General features: G+C 41.6%; 2 non-coding genes across 2 annotated transcripts; both read left to right on the top strand.

Annotated features, from left to right (window-relative positions):
* Nucleotides 1–876: 876 nt before the first annotated feature.
* On the top strand, nucleotides 877–960 carry LOC149164375 (small nucleolar RNA Z101). The gene has a single exon (XR_016261033.1). It is a non-coding gene; the product is annotated as a small nucleolar RNA Z101 (small nucleolar RNA).
* Nucleotides 961–1,080: 120 nt separating this feature from the next.
* On the top strand, nucleotides 1,081–1,164 carry LOC149164376 (small nucleolar RNA Z102/R77). The gene has a single exon (XR_016261042.1). It is a non-coding gene; the product is annotated as a small nucleolar RNA Z102/R77 (small nucleolar RNA).
* The last annotated feature ends 16,971 nt before the right edge of the window (nucleotides 1,165–18,135 follow it).

The raw sequence follows: 18,135 nt of genomic DNA on the forward strand, positions 1-18,135 counted from the left end.
CCGAGTGATGACAGTGACCTGACAGAAGTAGTAGTAGGACTTTTACTTGCACTAATAGGACCTATCGAAAGAGGAGAACCAGCTGTACATATGGGACCGGCGAATAGAGCTGCCGTGCAGCAGCTGCGCCGCGTAATCATTTCTGAACAACATATCAATAATGAAAATAATTCAATTTGTTCAATTTGCCATGAGCAATACAAAGTGGGGGAGGAGGCGCGCGTTATGCCATGTGGGCATATGTACCACGAGACCTGCATATTTAGATGGCTGGAAAGGCAACATACATGTCCTCTCTGTCGATTCGAGATGCCAATTCAACGCTGATTGTAAAGGATTTATCATTTCAGTATTCTAAAGGTTAGGCGAAAGATTTATTTTGACGAAAGGATTTATTTTGACGATGAACACTGAATAGTTCGACACCGATGATAAATTATATTTAATGCAATTTCTCCGTAACGTAATACGGATTGTGAAAGATATTTCGTTTCACCCATTTTCTTTAGGATTTGGTGAAACAATTTAACTACTATGCCTCGGATGATATGGGCAATGCCTAAAACCTACGAGGTTATCTGGCAAAACCCTTGTTCGTTTGCTTTTTTGTTTTTTAATTGCTTCTGTTTCTGTGTAAGTTGAAATGAATTAGAATTAAATGTAAATCATATTGACGGGGAATGCCAATTGTAGACGTTATATCATATGATCTCTGATTTAGAGTGGGTTTATCATGACTCTTTTCCTGTCTGTTGTGTAGTTTATCCTATGAATATGATAATGCTTTCTCCTTGTTAATCTGCGACTTAATTTTCTGTACATGCTTAAACGAAGTGAAATTTAGGTTCCGTCTTAGGGTTTGTCGCGATGAATGATGAATTGCGTGTGATGAGAAACTCTATAATGGGTAATTTGCGGCTGAATACCGTGATGCCACACCTTAGAGACCTGATGCCATCATTCCTTCTTTCATTTGAATTTTGCAGTCATCTCTTTCACTTTTACTGTGTTGTTTTACGCTTTATTCTGTGAAGTGTCACCTGCTGTGGTTGGGTTTTATGCGTATCTGTGGATCTGGAGGAGTGAAATGACGAGCAAATGATTCCCTATTGGTTTGATTGCCAGGATGATGGCATTCTCAGTTAGTAGTCTATCTGATCACTCTGCAGGCCGAGCATTCTATGCTTATTATTTATGGGTTTTCGTTTTAAAGGGTGCATTTAAATATTTGGGAGATTTCGGCCTCTCGTGAGTAATTTCTTTCAGGCAGTTAAAGGGTGGTTGTTTACATGAATTATAAAAACGGAAGGTTACTCTCTGTTACTCTCTGTCACGAAGATGGTTGATTGTGAGTAAACTCTTTCTTCAAATCACCCAAATATTCTGAATTTCCATGTTGGAACCATCGGTTTTTATCTTGATCCTCTGCTAAGAGGGTGGGTTTGCTTTTTTTAATGAAGGATTGCTCAAATGCATTTAAAGCCTGTACAACAGATTCAATATATCGAGGACAACTGGTTCAGTTATAAGCATTGGTTTTTTGAAACAGAATAGAGCATATAACCACCAGACTACACACTGACAAACGGCAGTGTCCTGCAATACTGTCCAATGAATTATGGATAGCCAATTACCTGTCTTGTTATCTCATCTTTGGAAGATGAATCATTGGGTGTCTTTATTCGGATGTCTACAGTATTCATAGCCAGTCACCAATGGACTGTTCCCACCAATGTCTTGTAATCTCATCTTATGGATTGATACGGTGTCTTTGTTGTAGGTGACTTGAACTCACAGAGATATTGCTATTTTAGGGGCAGATATGGCAGAAACACATTTCCTGCAATATCCCCCGATAGAATATTTTAGGGGCAGATATGGCAGAAACACATTTCCTGCAATATCCCCCGATAGACGATTCCTATGGAGCAATCGATTTTTTCAAACATCTGCGCATTTTCATGTATGGTAGCTGTGGTGCCCATTTCTTTCCCAGGGTAAAAGTCTTTTCTGTTTTTCTTTATATATTCAGTTATTCATGAGAATTCGTCTGCCTGCCAGCAAGTCTTAATGCCTAAGTAGTTATAAGCTTCTTTGGAGTACGAACAGTTGCATATTCATGCAGTTATATCCGTGTTAACCATAAACAAGACATCCTTTCAGTCTGTTAGCATCCTAATCCCAAACAAACAAGAGTGTTTGGCAATCTAAGCACAAAGGCCCACGATCCGTTCCTGGGACACAGCACAATTGAAATTAAGACTACTGGAGGATCTGCATTAGGAGCGGAGGGAGGATACCTCGGTTTCCACAGCTTGTGATCTTCAGGTCTCCAAAGTGGGACTTCATTGTCACCATTGTAGAGCTGTCCCCTTCAGCGTTTTCGGTAAATGTGGAAAAAATACAACCCGCTAAATTGCTCTTAATCTCCTAAATCGTTAGTTCTTTCTTATTCTCATTCTTGAGTAACATGCTCAGAAATCCACTTTTAATGCCATAGTGAAGTTCAGGACCTCCCATCATCCACTCTCAAGGCCTTTGAGTTCCTATTTCTCCATTCATCCACTCTCAAGGCCTTTGAGTTTGTAGAGGTTAGAATATCGGGCAGCCTTGCCTGTGCGATGGGTCATTGGCATTAGCGTAGGAACTTATTATTATTGCTTCCACAAAGACTACATGGAGGTAATCTAGGTAATCTTTCGACTATAAGCACAAGGAGGTTATGCTCTTAAAAGCAACGATGGTTGATGGGTGATGTATTTTTGGGTTTACTCCATAGGCTTCATTAAAGTAGAACTATAATATATAATATATTTCTGTTTTGCTTATTATTTTTTATATAGAAACTAAAAAGAATTATTTAACTCTGGGCCTCCTTTGAAGGCTCCATCCAAGGAGCCAAAGGATGTGCTCTACCTATATTCTTTGAAGTGGTAGCATTTTCTTTGTAGCTTTGTTTTTTTTTAGTATTTGCTTTTTGAAGTTCATCTTAAATATTTCTAATTACATGGAAGACTAAGGGAAAAGATAAGATGATATAATTATATTCATGTCTAACTATTGACCACAAAGTAGGTCAAAGGGACTACTGAGTACAATGATGTCCATATAATGCTGGAGAACTAGACTCTTTCCCTTTAAAAAAAATGCAATGCATGAATAAAAGGTACAATGGAGGAACATAAAAGGTACAATTTATGGAATGCCATGGAGAGAGGTACCAAGAGCTACTCAGTTTGAGGATGAGACCCATCTCTCTTAACTTTTAAAGTTGATGAAGAACCATCTCTCTTAACATTAGAGGTTGATGAAGAACACTCAAGAAAACTCCACACAATCTCTTGGCAGGATGAAGGGCTAGTGGAAAGTGTTTTTTGCTTGGGGGAGTTGGTGCATTGTTGAGGTTTGGAGGACCTAGTTTGTCTCCCAGGAGCTCATTAATGATTTGTTGTTGATGGGGGAGTTGGTGCATTGTTGAGGTTTGGAGGACCTAGTTTGTCTCCTAGGAGCTCATCACTGATTTGTTGTTGAAACCTCATGTAGCAAGGTGAGGTCCAGTGGATCTTCACTCATCTAAAGTCTAGATATGTTAATTTTTGTTATGTTCTATGCTAGAGCAATTTATTTAAATTTTCACATTAGCAATCACATCAACAACTCAGAAGACAAGCCAAAGCAAGAGCACACAAGATATGGCACAAGCCAAGGACAAACCCCACAACCTGTGGGAAACCCTTTGATCAAATCTTCTTTTATCTTCAAATTGTGTCTATTATGCCAACATAAACATTTATACATGCAAGACACAGATAATCATTTTAACGTGATCTCTATTTGGCTGAGATAGAGTTAGTGGTTGTAGAGATAGCACGCTGTTCAAAGTGACCTTTATGTAGTGAAAGCTGCAAGGGTTTTCTCTTCACCAAAACCCTTATCATATATGTTTCATAGGGAACCTGCACCTTGACATATGAGATCAACATCATTCTTCCTGTACTGTGGATCTGCTCCCATACATGAGAGGTCATGACTGCGGCTACCTGGGCCTCATATACCTTGGCTCTCTGCGTCTAGGTGTCTTCCTCGCTGGGGCTCTTCTTCATGGTTGACTATGGCTGTCTCCATATCACAGCAGCTATGGCTACTTAGGTTATAAGTGAGCTTCTTGGGGTATACTCAAACGTGGAATGGCAGAAAGGAGTGAGAGGATGCATGAACAGGGATGCATGAACAGGTCCTAATGACTTGACCCATTGACTGCGTTTACCTCTTTATAACCATGCGGATCCTCTTCCATACTGGATTGTGGTTATGATAGCAGTTTCTTCATTGACTGCGAGGGTATATTGTATGACTTCCCACCATATATATTTCTATGAATGTCCAAAGTCACCCTATATATATAATGCCGAGGGTATTCACCTGCGTTGTGCATAAGTATATTGCTGTAGCCTATATAGTCCAACGTTTATAGTATAGCAGTGTATATTATATGACTAAGTGACATTCATTCTCGTATCTGTATGATAATTGCATGATATGATTGCGTTCCCATATGTGTGGTATTATATGACTGCGAGGTATGCCTTGTTGACTGTAGCTAGGGTAAGGCTAGATCAGCCTTTAGAGAAACCTATTCTCCTTTAGATCTCTCTCTCTCCACAAAACCCAAACAGGTGGAGAGAGATCACAAGAGATGTGTGCAAATGATATCAAATCCTCATCCGTTATACTAAAATGAGCATGATGAATAGACACTTCGGTTGTGCTTCTAGAGCCTACATGAGCATGATGAATAGACACTTCAGTTGTGCTTCTAGAGCCTACATAAGAGACTGATAATAATTACATAAACAAAATAAATTCATATCTCCATAAATACGGATGATCTTTGGATCAATCCTACACTCTCTACAAGAGGGATCCAATAAAATTATCAGCTGCCATAAATAAGCTCACCCACATGGAGTTTTGCCCTAGTTTCCAATTTAACACTCCCTCTCAACTAGGGGGAACTCCATCAGTGTACCATTAGTGCCCTGCACTGCTTTGTGCTCATCTTTGGTGAGCTCTGCTTGGTGTGCTCTACTCTACTCAGCTCTCCTAGCTTTGCTTAGCTCTCCTCAGCTCTCCTCCCTCTACTAGCTCTGCTCTGTTGGCTCTGCTAGCTCTATTGTGGTTAGCTCTACTTGCTCTTGTCTCCTCAGCTCAGCTCTGCTAGCTTTGCTCTATTGGCTCCTCTGCTCTGCTCATCTCCGCTGAACTATGAAGAAGAAGAATTGATCGAGAATGACTCATATCATTCTCCACTCACCTGAAGTGAGTCTCAGAGTGCATACCACTAGTCTCAGACGAGTCTCAAGTGGTCCAAAGTCAGCTTCATAGTAAGTACCACTCCTACCACTAGTCTGAGACCAGTATCGCAGTCTCAGAGAGTGTGCCACTTGTCCCACACTAGTCTCAACCGACCCGAAGTGAGCACCATAGTATGTACCACTCTCACTAGTCCAAGACGAGTACTGCAGTAACACGAAGTCAGTCTCGGAGTATGTACCACTGGTCCCACACCAGTCTCACCCGACTCGAAGTCAGCGTCATAGCACGTACAACTCCTACCACTGGTCCAAGACCATTATCATTGATCCGAGATCAATGGAGGACATCCTAGCATAGGGAGTACGGTAGATACAACGATGCGTCCATCGGTACTACTATGGTCCCTAACTTCATTTCCCTGCTCATTGATCAAATGAGAGGTACTTCCCATGAGTCCCAGACTGCATGGGTAGAATGCCTCGACACGAGAACTTAATCAATCCTGTCCTCACAGGAGAACACATCAATCCTCCTACAATCGCCATGGAGAACACATCAATCGAGGCCTCACAGGAGAACTAATCATCCTGCTACACAAGAGAGCGAATCATCTTGTCCCACAAGAGAGCGAATCATCTTGTTTCAGTGCGCACCGCGAGGGGAGGGTGAGTCACCCTGTGGTCATATGTTGCTCCAGTAGATTCTATAAGCCCCACAAAGCTCTGAGAGCTCATTTTATGCAACATGCGGGACCCTTTTACAAAGGTCTCTTGATGACTCCAAGTCATTCAGGAAAATCACAAATTTGATCTTTCCCCCGGAGCTTTAGCGACCTATATATCATCTCATTGCAATGGAGCCTCCTTGCTCATCGCCTTTCCATATCCGAGATAAGGCAGTATTTGATGTCTGTCCACTCGAGCAATTGTCGAATACAGGATTCCTCAATAATCGAAAACAGCTAAGAAATTTCGCAACCATGCAGCTTCATACAAGATCATACTCTTAGCCATGTATTCGGTCTTGGTGGTGCTAATAGTGACCGACTTCTGCTTCCTGCATCGAAGCAGAATCTAAAGAGAACAAACATTGAAAAGTGCTCTAATGATCCTCCACACTGCGTGCCCACTCATCATTCGAATAATCATGTGGTTTCGTATTTTCGGCAGTGTATCTCAATCCATGAGAGATTGTGCCCTGAAGATATCTGAGAAGATTCTTGGCACCAATCTAGTGAGGCTCAACCAAATATGCGCTCACCATGCTAACTGCAACACATATGTCGAGACGGAGGCTCTCCAAGAACATCAACACGAACGAGTTTATGAAACTGAGAGGCGTTTCCCAAATCTGGTCCTACATCATTACCATGTAACTTCTGAAAGTTAAGATCCTCGAGGCAGTCACAAGCTTGCATCTTATCTTCCCACATTCAAAATCCAACTCCCTCTCTCTCCTATAAATGAGAGGGTCTGCACCTGTGAGACATAGGTGCCGGTACGAGAGGTTTATCATCCACAACCTTCGAGTAATGGTTTGGATCGATTTCACTCCTAGTGATTCTCAACTACATTAGACAACTATCAATCCTCTCATATTATGCCTGAGGTGTTTTTCTTCAATCCATAGAGGGCTTTCTTCCACCTGTATACATAAGATTCCTTGATCATGATTCTCAAACTCCTCGGGTTGTTTCAAACCTGTGAACCTGTTGCATGAGGGGAATGGTACCCTTATAATACTTTCCTTTGGTACATTTGAGACATCTACCTTCATGCTTCATTTTGAATTTAGGCATCCTAGTCACCGTCTGACTCACAGACCTCCGGAGCTGAGTCAATGGACATGGTTCCTAGTGGACTTCCTGCAACTTGATACAACCATGAACTCAAAAACATCTTTGAAGGATATATTTTCAAACACGTACCTTTCCACGATAAGTGCCACCCTCTAACCTTTGACTTCCATTTCCGATATGGACATCGAGTTCTTCTTGCGATCAGGTACATAAAAGAGATTTTGAGGTTCCTTGCTTTCGTGGAAGACTCGACCATTGTCTTTGATGACCCGCATCTCTAACATTCGGGCACTCCTTCGCATAAGGGCCGAACTCATAACCAATACATCTACCTTTCCTTCCTACCCTTAGATCTGAACTTCCCAATGAAGTGATGCCATCAGAAGTTTTGTTGCGCCATTCTAATAACATTCTCTGCTTCAACTTCACCCTAGGTGAATTATGAGGAACCCATTGATCCTTTTGTCTTGTCCCAACTGTATTTGGTGATTGCTCTTTCACTCTTGCTTGGGCATTGTCTTCACCTCACCTTCGATACCATGTTAATTTTTGGTATGTTCTATGCTAGAGCAATTTATTTAAATTTTCACAGTTAGCAATTACATCAGCATTATGATAAACTGCAGATAGAACATAAATATAAAACGCAGAAGACAAGCCAAGGCAAGAGGACACAAGATATGGCGCAAGCCAGGGACAAACCCCACAACGTGTGGGGAAACCCTTTGATCAAATCTTCTTTTATCTTCAAATTGTGTCTATTATGCCAAGATAGTCATTTATACATGCAAGACTGCAATAATCGTTTTAACGTGATCTCTATTTGGATGAGACAGAGTTAGTGGCTGTCGAGATAGCACGCTCTTCAAAGTGATGTTTATGTAGTGCAAGCTGCAAGGGTTTCCTCTTCACCAAAACCCTTATCATATATGTTTCATACGGAACCTGCACCTTGACATATGAGATCAACATCATTCTTCGTGTATTGTGGATCTGCTCCCATACATGCAAGGTCATGACTGCGGCTACCTCGGCCTCATATACCTTGGCTCTCTACGTTTAGGTGTCTTCCTCGTTGCGGCTCTTCTTCATGCTTGACTATGGCTATCTCCATATCACAGCAGGTGTGGCTACTTAGGTTATAAGTGAGTTGCTTAGTGTATACTCAAACGTGGAATGGCAGAGAGGAGTGCGAGGTTCACATCCATGAACAGGTCCTAATGACTTGACCCATTGACTGCATTTACCTCTTTATAAGCATGCGGATCCTCTTCCATACTGGATTGCGGTTATGATAGCAGCTTCTTCATTGACTGCGAGGGTATATTGTATGACTTCTGAGCATAGATATTTCTATGAATGTCCAACATGAGCATATATATATATATATAATGCCTAGCGTATTCACGTGCGTTGTGGATAAATATATTACTGTAGCTTATATACTCCAACGTTTATATTATAGCACTGTATATTATATGACTACGTGACATTCATTCCCGTATGTGTATTATAACTCCATGGTATGATTGTGTTCCCATATGTGTGGTATTATATGACTGGGAGGTATGCCTTCTTGACTGCAGCTAGGGTAAGGCTAGATCAGCCTTTAGAGAAACGTATTCTCCTTTAGATCTCTCTGTCCACAAAACCCAAACACGTGGAGAGAGATCACAAGAGATGTGTGCAAATGATATCATATCCTCATCTATTTATACTAAAACGAGGATGATTAATAGACACGTGAGTTGGGCTTCTAGAGCCTACGTAAGAGCTGGTCGGCTTGATAATAATTACATAGACAAAATAAATTCATATCTCCATAAATACTTATCGGAATCGGATGATCTTTGGATCAATCCTACACCTATCGACGAGAAGGATCCAATAAAATTATCAGCTACCATAAATAAACTGACCCACATGGAGTTTTGCCCTAGTTGCAAATTTAACAAGATATGAACTAGTATCAATTCGTCTTTTGGTAATCCGTGTGTGAAGGTAGCGTCTTGAAAAATGTCATGATTCTCTCTGTGGGGTTTGGTCTAATGGGAGGTTCAAGAATATTGGCTCAGAGCTACAGAGCCTCTTTCATATATAGGGCCAAACATCTCTCATCGAGATACTTGAAAAAGCTGGCTAGGGTTTGAGAATATGTGAACAAGCAATGAAACCTTCCTCTAATCTCATAGTAGAAAGGGCATCCAAAGATGAAGTGTTCCTTGGTTTCCAGATTTTGTAAATAACATGCTTCACAAATTTTGTTTGGGCTATCAATCTTGTGGTCCATCTCTACTCGAAGTTTATGAGAACCTACCTTGAATTAGCCTAGAGGAATGTGAAGAGCATGCATCTAATGACGAAATGTATACCGAGGTCAAACAATGAGCTTGTCTCTCAACTCCAAGAAGTGCTCAAACGTAGAAAACCCTCTTTGGGTGCAACCCTCTTAGAGGATTGACCAAGGTGACCTCGATGAAATGCTTGTAGATGTCCTCCTTGATGATCTTGTTCTACTCCTTCCTAGTAGGTAAAAGGGGACTAGGAGAATCTAAGTAACGTCAGAAAGGAGGGAGACTATCCAACTCGTTGTCCACTAACTCTTAGGAGATATGTTGTAGCAGCTACAACTACCCTCCAAAATTTTGGCTAGTATACAAATTCTAGAGCCTACCTTGGATCTTGGGTCACTTGTTAGTAAGGTGGTGATCTCAAATTTCCCCTCCTTGATCTTAAGAGTTGTTCATGCTCTCATATTTATGTAGTGTGTTTCATCATTGGGCATAGGGATTTTTGTTTGTCATGTAAAGGGAATGTTGTTTTGCTTCAAGGGAAAGCATGCACGTGTGAGTTGTTATCATCAAATACACATGTTTCACACTCACTTCACGCACTCTTGTCACGAAGGTTGTTGCATCAAGCAAAGTATGTTTTAAACATTCTATATTGTCTATGTTGCATTACTAAGTGTTCCTCTTCGATCATAGTCAAGTATTATTGATGTTTAGATACGTTTCACTCATTTCAGAAAGCCATTTTCCAGAGCAACCTAGTCTCATCCAGCTTCCTAGAACTATGCACTTTTCTTCTACAACCCTCAAGCTTCTACCCTTTCATATTGAAACCATGCAGTGTGTAGATAGCCCCACATCCCTAGGCATCCAAAACTGCGTAGTGGTTTCCTTTACTTTCCTTCCCCAAATGGAACCCGTTGTCATCAGAAATTGTGCACTATTGTCCCTCAGCTACCCAGTCTACCATGCAGTGTGAAACTACGAAGATGTGTCCTCTAAAAACCCATTGTGCAATAGTTATTTTCATCCAGAATCTACGCAGTGTCTTGTGCCTCAAAACTGTGCAGTGTTGTCCAAGCTGCCCTCTCTCTTTTGCAATTTGAAATTGTGTAGATGGGCCTAATAAGGCCTCATTCCGACAACAATCACTGCTTGCTGAAACATTGTTGATTTATCTCTCAGTGACAATAGGAAAATATGACATGCTGAGATCACTCCTAAGGAGTTGAAGAGAAGGACCAAGAAGACTAAGTGATGGTAAAGGTGAGGACCACATGAAAACTCCATTGGATGCATGGTCATCTTGAGGGTGAGTATGGTAAGTAAATAACACCTTTTGAAGTACACCTCTTAGTTGAGTTTGTAGGACTTCTTGTTAGTGTCATATCATCAGGTCTTCAATAGCATGCATGTGCACAAACACAAAAGTCATTTCATGTGCTTCCTCTACATGTCTTGCTTTCTTTTTGCTTGTTTGACCAATTGTCATGTTTAGTAAGTTGATTGTTATGTCATGCTTACGACCTTGTTCTGGTAATGTTGAAGGTTTGTGTATGAGTTGGGTTCACTATGTAAACATCTATCGCACTCACACATGATGTTGTAAACACTGTCGTGCAAGAGTCTTCACAGTCATTTGAAGGTCTATCTGAAGTGTCGCACTTGTCTCTTTCACCATGAGACAGTCCCATAGTTAGTTGCACTTAGGCATGTTGTCTTGCTGGTTTGAGGTGTCTTGCCATCGAGTCATGTCGAGTGTGTGTTCACAAAGTCATGTATACATGAGTTCACTTGCTCACAAACTTAGCCATTTTTTCGAAAACATGTCGACGAGACGACCCTCCATGAGATGAGCCTCCACTCAGCTGCACTGCACAGTCTTAGTGCTTAGTGATCAAGCATTGTTGCCAAGAACTATGCAGAGCTTGAGGTTGCCCTCCAGGCAGTGTGTACTATAGAATTCTGGAATCAACCTCACTCAATGTCACCTAGAATAATGCAGAAGTTGCCCAAGAAATTATCTTAGTCTATGCTTCCCGCAAGCCTATCCATCAAGCCTCCTCCTCATGAACTAGAGAATTTGACTTAGGCACTAACGTAGGGTTGCACTCCCAAAAATTGTGCAGAAGCTCCTAGCCTGCCTACTTACATTGCCTGAAGAAATTGTGCAAAAAAGATGGACATGCACTCACTCCCTTTCACTGCATTGTCTTTGGAAATTGTGTAGTTTTGTTAGCAAGTCCCCATACTGGCTTGCTTGCCACAACTGAAAATTGTGCAGTTTTCTTTTACAGTATACCTATTGCTCGACACCCCACTCAGCCCAGAAACTGCATAGACGTGTCCCACATGACTGCCTCCTAGACCTACACAGTTTTGGCCATCAAGCTCGTGCAGCCCACTCCTATTTCCCATTCTCTACCTCCTCTGGAAATTTGTGCACTTTTCCCTACGAGTACCACTTGTTGCCCACACTTCCTTACCTGGAAAAACTACACAATTCTGCCTCCATGTTGAGCCAGATCCCGTTGATGTCACTATTGTCCAAGATTTCTCAACCCAAACTCTCAATGACCTCTGTGTAGTTTTTCACATTTTGAATTGGCATGTCACACCCCTACACTGGCGGTAATCTTCCAACCGCACTATAGTGAAGTGCGGCACCAGAGAACACTTTCTTTTCACCAATACTTATGTTCATGGACTATTCCTAACCATTCATACTTAGTTTATTTTTCGTTACCAAGTCTTATATTTTTCCTTTATATAAAAGAACACCCATACACATTCATTATCCATAACAATTAACACATATACACAATTGCAATAGTATAAAGGGAGGGGAAACACCCTGTAATATGAGTCTACCCGATATCAATATATATAATTTTCCACTTTCATAAAAATTCAAGTTAAACCTTGGAAACCCCAAGTTTACACTTAGTCAAATTTTCAACCATGTCATTTACCTAACTTGGGCACTCCTCGTCATATCCATGTCGCCACACCTAAGTGCCTTCCACACGAGTCGCACCCTCCTTTTTTCAAACCGACACACCACCGTCTCATCATGCAAGGCGCGCCCTCACCTGGGTTGCTCAACATGTGAGTCACTATTTGCCTTCATTTCAGCGTGCATGACACACCCTCACTCGACTGCCCATCTGCACGTCCACCTGTCCATCGCACACTTTGTTTCATTGGTCAGGCGCACCCGTTGTGCCACCTTACCCAACTCACCAAGATGTCCACCGAACACCTGTCTTGGCTCCTGCCCATCGTACTATCCATTGGTTCACATGATGGTTGTGCACATTGAACCCTCACTCGAGTTGCCATTCACCCCTACTCGTCGTCATGTAGCTCCTGCATGATGCCCAACCTCAGTCAAAATGACACCTTGTTGTTTTCGGGAAAAGTGTCTATTCAAAACGACCCTATCCCACAGGGTTGTGACAAAGACCTCAGAAACAAACAAGGAAAACTACTCTTGTATTCTTCTTTATGAACTATAAATGAAGATGATTAAGATGAACCGACCTGTGTCTTGCGCTAGTTGTTCGATCCAATCTCTCTTCTCTTTCCCAGCTTCCAACGATCTGCTCCCTCACTTGCCCAGCGTCATCGAGTTCCTGCAAGTTCACAGAAGAGAGAAACTACACAAAGACATGGAATTATGTTCATAAGAAGCTTAGGATCAGATTTAAGCTAAACATACAAATATAACACACATCAGATATACAAGCATGTAGGAGAAACTCAAGTAGTTTTATTGATAAAACAAGAAGATCCAGGAGGAGTTACAACCGATGATTCATGATCCAACATCAGCCTCCCAGCATAGAATCCCTTCTTCACCTCCAACAAAGCATAAATCACCCAATACTCTGATATCAATCACAAAACCAACAACAATTCTCTACAATGTACAAAATTCCAGCCTCCTGGATCTCTTGGTGAGGGGTCCATATATAGATGTGTGCAAAGAGGATGAGTCAGCTCATGAATTGATTAGTGGCTTCTCTCTATCAGTTCTTGCTTCCACTTGGAGACTGAGAGCCTCTTACTCATCACTGGTTGAATTCAGTGAGGCAAGCGTCATTGGAGAAGATTCTGGAAGCTTCCGTTGTCTCTCCACCTCGTTGAATGACTATGCCACTTGTCATTTCCCGCTCAACGCACCCTCGTAGTGCATTCAAATGCGTTGCAACGCAACTAGCGAGTGTATTTGTGTGCTTTGCAACGCAGCCAGCTAGTGGAGCACTTGAAATGATCCTGTTTTGACTAGTTTTGAGCAGTTTCTAGTGGAGAACTTCTGGGAGAAGCTGTAATTTGTTGACCTTGTTTCTTTAGGAGCTGGAACAACACCTTTAGGGACTTGGGATCCCTTGGTTTATGGACATTTCATGCTTATAGTTGTAAGGCACAAGAATGTCTATAACAGTTGCCCCCTAAAGTATGAGGCCGTTTCTTGGGTGAAATGCTTTATTAGGAGGATCTGAAGTTCTTCTAATGCTAGAGAGGAGACCTGTAATGAGATACAATACAATACATTATTTTCATACTGTTTTCATGATCTAGATGAGGCGGGCATCCCCATGCTCAGCTTTATAAATTCATTTTCATGTACATAGGATAGACAATCGTCTGATGGTAGACTGATGATTCTGGTGAAGTCATCATCCTTTTGGTAGGATGATTATCTGAGCTGCAATGCTGTACATTTCAATGTCTTTGTTTTTCCTGAATATATATCGCAGCCCGGATGGATGAAACTAGATCCGGGGTCTTCAATCTCGTCCGATCTTCACTCTAAGTACAAGTCGATCCATGTGAGAAATGTTTTGAAGTCGAACATGGAAAGACATCGCTTGATTACCAGTCAATGATGTAAACTGTTAACAAGCACGAGAGGAATCACCGATAATGATAATGACCCTCAAGGTGCTGCAGTACAATTCACGTGGTGTGAATAAAGGACTTGGCGTCGAACACCACGCAAAATCTTTCGGTCGAAGGTCATTGATGTATACCTGTCGCGGGAAGTGAGAAACTTGCCATTGAGGCATGCAAGCTCCAAAGTACTGAAGGGGTGTTCCTAGATCAACTTCTTGGATAATGAGCTGATGTCGACAAGAAGCGATCTGTCAAACGAGGGCCTTAATGAATCCCACATCAATGACACGGAACGGAGCAAATGATTTTGATGGAGGTGAAAACAATCTGATGACATACGGTTCAGGGTGGCGGTCATGAAAGAGTGAAATATAATGTATGGTAGTGGATGGGACACGGGTGACTTCTCTGGATGACTTCTCTTGAACATGTCGGTGACACTTGTGTGATGGATCGGTAGCGTTTACCCCAAATGTGGATGGTATGGCGTGACCATGGTGATGTGACCGGTGAATGAAACAACCCAACCCGACTCAGGCATGGAGTGGAAGTGTCATGTTCAAGAGCGACTTGCTACCAATAAAGTTTCTTTGAGTTTTCTTCCCAATTTTTCCCAAGTCATTTCTGACCAGTACCTCTTTATTTTTGTCAAGCTTGAGGAGGATAACATATGCTTGTTCTAAAATTTTCCCTTTGGGCAAACCCATCGCTATTTTTTAACGAACCTAGTGATAGTGAAACTCGTTCTCGTCTAAAGACAAGTTTGTCGCTATTAATCTTTTTAACGAGCCTAACGACAAAGATAACTCGGTCCTTTTCCTTTTTAGGGAGTCTAAAAAGGTATGTAAAGGTAACTCCGGAATTCCTTTTTTGTCATCCAATCCCTTAAGTCCGAAAAAGTATAAAACAATATAGAAGGGATGAATTTTCGATAGTTTTAACGAGCTGAACAAAACAAGCGCTCGATCTTTTTGTGCAATAATCCCTCCGGTCCAAAAACATTAAAATCTAGAGGAGAGATAGCACTTCCTGTCGCTTTAACGAGCTGGAAGGCCAAAACTCGACAATCTTTTCATATTTTACGAGTCAAATGAAAAGAGCTTAAAGGAGACTCATCCTTCGAGGAACGAGTGATAAAAGGGTAGCAGCTGATTCCACGGAAGGTTTGGAATTCTCCGATCACGGCAGTGTCACAAGGATGGATAGTGAAATCACTCTTCGCAGCTATTCCTCAAAATGGGTAAACAATCAAATGGAGGTGAATGATCGGCCAAATGAAAAGTGGAGGTGATGGTGCAAACACAACCAAGGCTTTAATGGCTGAAAATGTTTCATTCACGGTGGTTATTTACCACAGGATAGTTCATTTTTTAACGAGCTTAAATGCGGGTGGAAACATTTTGCTCGGTTCGTGTTTATTTTTTAACGAGCTTGAATCTTGCGATAAACACTACTCGATCTTATGTTTATTTTTTAACGAGCTTGAACTATGCTCTAAAACTGCTCGATGATAAGTTTGCATGCCCCCAGCATAAAAACGCAAATCGAGGTGCATGCCCCCCAAGCTTCATTGCATTCAACTCGGTGGTTGGAATGAAGGTTTACCTTTGAGATTTGAAAAGGGGATTTGTTTCATTTTTTAATGAGGTTGAAACAGTAAAAGAACTATCCTCATGAGTCCTTGTTTCATTTTTTAATGAGGTTGACACGAGATAAGAACCGTCCTCGGAGTCCAAATCCATTAGATATAGAAGGTTTCATATTCCACTGTGGCCACTTCCACCAGATTACTCGGAGGCGGTAGGGAAAAAGTACCCATTAAGGCAGGGTCTTTTAGGAGACCTACTCCGATATTTTGGAGCGAATGATTGCTTCCAAGGATCATTGGAATGCTTCCCGTAACTTGTGAACTGTTGGGGAGAAATGTTTGTTGGTCGACGATTATAATTCCTGTTTGGAAGGGAAATGAAATCTTCCTGAAGTAGGTCAACACAACTGCGGCCATGGAATATATCCAAGGTCATCCTAATAGGATGTTGTAATCAAGGTTTCCGTCGATTACTTCAACATCAATTTCTATTGTTTTCCCTCCTAGTTCAACTTTCAAGTTACTTAGGATACCATATGGTGTATATGTCCTTCCATCGAATGCTTTTAATGTCGCCGAAGATCGCGACAAGGTTGGAGATCCTAAAGTTTTCCAGCAACTCATCAACATAATGCATGTAGATGCCCCCTCATCAATAATTGTTTGATAAACAGTTTTGTTGAGGGCTTTCACTTGAATAAGGAAAGCTAGTTGAGCTGGTAACTGAGGGTCATATCCTTTATGATCAAAGGCCACAATATTGGAATCCATTGGGTCAATCCCACCTATTGCTGATAATAAAGCTTGCTCTTGGGAGAGGCAATTTTGCGGTACTTCAAGTGTCGACATAGCGGACGGCAATTGGGCCAGGTCCTCTATTATATTACAATTATGTGCTATTTTTGCACGAGGATTAAATGTCGATTTGTGCACTACTCCCTTTGGCGACTTTATCATTTTTTCAGGAATGATGGGTGGCACAACTTTGGTCAAAGTTGTTGTCGAACTACTAGGTTGTTCATTAGCCTTGTTATTCGACACCTGTGGATTCCCGTAGTCTTTATTCCTTGCCAAAGCATCATTTTTCTGCTTTGATATAGACAACATTGTTGTGGGGAAAAGTATCCGACGCGAATGACCCTATCCCTACTCTAAAGGTGACAGTCTTTAGCAACAACTGAAAGTAAAGCTTTGATATTTTCCTTTATGAAAGTACAGAGAGAAGGAAGAAAAGATTAACCAACCTGGTGTCTTTCGCTTAGTCGATCCTTATCTTCTCTCTTTGTCTCTTGTTCCCAGCTCTTTGCTCTCTTTGCCGGTCCAGCTACACACAGATCCTGCACAAAACAAGAGAGGAAACTACAAGATACATGTACTCATAACTGATGCATGGATTAGAGTGAATCAAATATACAAGTAAATACAATACATCAATGCAATACAAGTATATAGGAGAACATGCAAAACTTTATTGATAGAAGTAACAGGGTTCTGAGAAGGTTACAACCATTGATGGCTCCAATCCAGCAGCACCTCCCTAGCAGCAAGAACTCTCCTCTTCACCTCTAGTAAAACAATCACCCAATAGCTCTAACTGTAAACCAACAGCACCTCCTTGCTTTACACAAAATTCCAGCCTCCTTAGACCTCATAGAAGAGCTCTATATATAGGATAGAAGAAGAGAGGATGAGTCAGCTTGAGACTGACATGAAGCTGCCTTGTGTCCTCTCCCTCTTCAGTTAATCTTCAGTTCTTGAGTCCACTTGGATATCCTTGCTTACACATGGTGATCAAGTACCTCTTACTCATCACAGGGCGAATCTCATGAACCAAGTGTCAGTTTGGAAGCTTCCTGGGCAGTTGACACCTTCCAGAATGACTGTGCCACTTGGCCAATCTCGCCCAGCGCAGGTAGCCTTCATTAGATTTGACTTCCAGCACAGGTACAAGGAGGGACAGTTGCATTCCAATGCAGAAACTCAGTGGAGCAGCTGACATGATCCAAAATAAGCCTGTTTTGAAGTGTTTTCAGGTGGAGAACTGATTGGAAGTGCTGTTGTTTGATGACCTTGTTCTCTTAGGGGTAAGAACAACGTGTTTAGGGACTGAGGATCCCTGTAATTATTGACATTTCATGCTCCATGTCGTGAGGCACAAAAATGTCTATAACAGTTGGCCCCTAAAGTATGATGCCGTTTATCGGGTGAAATGCTTTATCTAGAGGGTCCGAAGTTCGTTCCAG

The sequence above is a fragment of the Pinus tabuliformis genome, chromosome 5_1 (assembly GCF_031772625.1).
Source record: "Pinus tabuliformis cultivar Carrire ecotype Pingquan chromosome 5_1, CPIR1, whole genome shotgun sequence".
Lineage (NCBI taxonomy): Eukaryota > Viridiplantae > Streptophyta > Pinopsida > Pinales > Pinaceae > Pinus > Pinus tabuliformis.